Raw genomic sequence first — 4,101 nt, 5'->3', positions numbered from 1 at the left:
AGAGACAGGAGTACATAATAAAGTAAATTTAGGAACTAATATGGAATAAGGAAACTTACGTTGTTTCGCTTTTTAAGTACTACTACAAGAACCACAGCTAAGACCACAACCACAATAACAGCTACCACTATGCCAATTACAAATCCAGTTTTGGACCCTCTTTTATCTTTGGGTTCCCGTACTAGAGACACCTGAAAGGAATTATTATTCTATATTAGATTGTTGTATTTAAAAGTCAAAGATCAAAATATAGATAAAAAAAGACACCAAATGACATTAAAAAAATTATTCAGTACAATATAGAATTTCACCCTTAGCTCATTTACAAACAGTTCAATAATTGATTTTACTGTTAATACAGACAGTGTTTAAGGGTTTGAATCTTTCTTTCAAAATGTAAAACACGAAAGTAAACTAAATGATTTTGAAAGATCAGCCTACCTCAGTTTCTTGTGTGATTATCAGTAAAGCATTATTTTTTATGGTCACTCTCAAGATTGCAACAGATTCTTCGACACTTTGATCTACTGTTGGTGTCACATTTAACTGTAACTTGTAACAGTACTTATTACCGAGTATGCAATAACATTCTGTAGGAAGGCAAGCGCCAGTCTAAAAAGGGAGAGAAAAAAAACATGTACTGTATTTTATATTCGGATAATCCATCTTGAATTATTCACAGATTGTTTAAGCATTATCCTCGACGTTTAAGCAGTGTGTTGACAGGTTATACATTAGCCCAAAGATTGTAACCGAAACCTTAGGAGAAGCTTGGCTTAACTTCAAACAATTTAACTGAGAGCTAATGAAAACTTAAAAGAACATCTAGTATTAATATTCAATTACATTTACGTTTTGTGGGCGGACTTTGTTGAAAATAGTTGCCGAACAGTGGCAGTCCGTAAGGCAAGCAAGGACCTTGTATGCAGTGCATACTATAGAAAAAAATATTAAACTCCGTTATTTCTCCGTTCTATTTATCATTTCTTAGCCACAATCTTCCATAGAAACCTTAATTTTTCGAGTTGATTAAATTTCGAACCATCACATTGTTCTCACTCATCTGCTTAGATTTTCCACATGGTTGGTTTTCAAAATCGCGTATTTAGTGAGTCAATGGAAGTGGGAGCATACCCCATAATGATTGAATTTGCTATTACGCCTCCCGCGTGCGGCGTTAAAATAGTAAAATTAACTCTGGAACGAATGGAAACACTGCTTCTAAAAGTATGTGCGCATACTCCTCTTCTCATTGCTTCTCTCAACAGCAGTGCTCTGAGTGGCCTAATCGGGCATCAGGAACTCCACTGGTGATCAGGTGATATGTATTTTCTATCTGTACATTCTATAATCTCCATGATATTATCGTATAGGTGTCTATAAAACGAAGACCGAAGACCCAAAAACGAAGACCCCTATTTTTCTCTTTTATTTTGATGATAATACGCCCAGCTGTCACAAAATCAAAATTACGAATTTATTTGGGCATCTGTTTGTTAAATTTTCAAGGGTTTTCGTTTTATAGACACCCTATATGGGTGTCTACAAAACGAAGACCGAAGATCCAAAAAACGAAGACCTCTAATTATTTCTCAATTATCTTATTGAAAGTAGGCCTATTTCAAAATCATCATAAAACAGTTGCCAAGTACCTATTTCATTATTTCATCACGATTAAGAGAAAAAAATGTTAATCTTCGTTTTTCGGTCTTCGGTCTTCGTTTTGCAGACACCCATATACAGGATGTCTATAAAAGGATACGGTATAGGATGTCTATAAAGTGTAACTCTCGTATAGACATACGATAGAATTTGATGTGACCTTCACTGGATTTCTCAATAACTTGCATCGGATAGTAGTGATCGTCAGAACATAGCTTGCAACCATCTATGCGCCAGAGGCCTGTTGCAGTCACTGTTCCATCCGGGATATAATTGGACCAGAATGGGTGTGAATGGGTGAAAATCGATGTCCCTAAGAAAAGGCAGCTCAGATTTGGCTCTGATCTTAAGGGCCAGCTTTTGCTGTAGCAACCTCCCCGCGAATGTCTGGAGTGGAGATTTTGCTTAGAACTGCTTATAATCTCAATGATTAAAGTTAAAATAAATGTGCATACATACGACCGATATAAAAGAAATATGAATTGTAATTTGTTAAACGTACAGAAAAGGAATTCTTTAAGAAAAAAAAATTAAAGCAATGCTGGTATAAATAAATACATTCATTTTGAATTTTGACTATATAGAACACAGTCTTTAATTGTAGGCTAACTTTTATCACTAGCAGGAAATATCATACCCTGCAATTTACACTACAGTCAGCCACTGTTGCGCAAGGAGCTGTTACTACCTAACAAAACTGCCTAAAGGCTCTCTGGGGCCGCATAACGGTTCATTATACTGTATTTCGAATTTCCGTCCATTTTTTATAGGGCAATTTTTTTTTGCAGAAATTGTTAACATCAATCTGAATATTGCTAAACTACAAAAAACAAGTCAAGGTTCCCGTAAAATGATGTATACCTGTTTGTATTACCATTTACCAAAACATGAATATAATATAATGAAGGTGTTTTGTACTTATTTCCTAAAATAGATGATTGTTCCAAAATAAACAAGAGATAAATAATTCTTAAAAACACTAGAACTATGTATTGTTTATATGGCATTTAAAAAAAAACAAAAGGTTTTAATTTAGCACTTCTTCTTGCCCATAAATTTAATATGCCCTTTTACGTAATCAAACTATTAACTTGCTTAATGGACTGATGATGATTCAAATGATTCAAATATAGGCCTACCACTGCATATCAAAACCAGTGGTTGCGCCCGATGCACGACTAGGTAGTCGGATAAAAAATAAAAAAAATTATAATGATTTGCCTATCCAAATAATGTAATTTTGACTGCCAATATTGTGGTTTAAGAACACTTTTTGGACCATAGTATTAGCCATAAAAGCTCTTCCAGTGAACCCTAAAAGGGCGTTTTTATTTCGGGCCGTCGACATAAGCTTCTTCAGCCTCCTGGCTCAGACCCCTCCGTCGGACATGTCGGACCCCATGTCGGTAAATTTCAATCATGTTTTAGAAAAAAATTATCATTAAAATTAGTTATCAATTCGAAACTCAGATTAAATATAGTAAGACCAACTTTGTTTCGTGTGGCAAAATATCCAATTCAATCACACTGTTATTTATGTTACCGACACCAAGGCAATTCAATTCTGTTGAATTACCTTGCCGACACACATTGCGATTGAAAACTGCTAATGACGTCGTTAAGAAAAATATAATTAGGCCTAAACAAGTGTCGTTACTTACAAATTTTAAATCATCTGTGTGACCTTCTGATAAGATGGTTTTGTCTACCTCAGAAAGCATCTGCCAGTGAACGCTCTGGATTCCACTTTCTCGGTCGTATGCAGTAAAATATACACTGTAATTAATTACAGTATTACAATATACAAAAGATATATACACATAACACACAAGAAAGTTCAAAATAATCTGATTAGTGAGAATACACACACACACGAACCCCTCCCCATCCCCCACCCCCACACACACATATATAAATATAAATGATGCACAGTAGAGATTGCATCTTTAGATCTCCGATCTTGTTCACAAATTCACGGACTAGTGCTGTCTAGTAAGAATTTCGTAGGACGCGTTAAGAATGACAAACTATTCTCTGTATCAACTTGAACCGAGTCCATAGCCTGTATTCCACTATTTGCATTCACACCTGGGCTGTGTATATATTACATTGCCTTGGTTTGGCTCTGTAATCATTAGTGGTCGTGGGACTAGTTTGGGCCCTACCTAAGCTGGTTCAACATTTCGTTTGAGTCTGTACCCATCTGCACTGATGAGGCATGGAAGGCCGAAACGGATCCGTCTGCAGATATTGGGATTCCTTCCAGTGGGTGCTTAGCTTCGAATTTTCTCTCTACTGTTCCCTTTTAATTTTAAATTGTTTTGCATTATGTGGCCGTTTGCTGTTTTATGGGTTTTTCCCATTTGCCTTTTTAATTTTATATATATATATATATATATATATATATATATATATCTTTATATAGAGAGATAGGGAGAG

Source organism: Anneissia japonica, unplaced genomic scaffold, assembly GCF_011630105.1.
Source record: "Anneissia japonica isolate Jap-2015-1 unplaced genomic scaffold, ASM1163010v1 scaffold288219_len142424_cov121, whole genome shotgun sequence".
NCBI classification, from domain to species: domain Eukaryota; kingdom Metazoa; phylum Echinodermata; class Crinoidea; order Comatulida; family Comatulidae; genus Anneissia; species Anneissia japonica.
The sequence above is the reverse complement of the archived record's forward strand: the minus strand, read 5'-3'. Positions refer to the sequence as shown.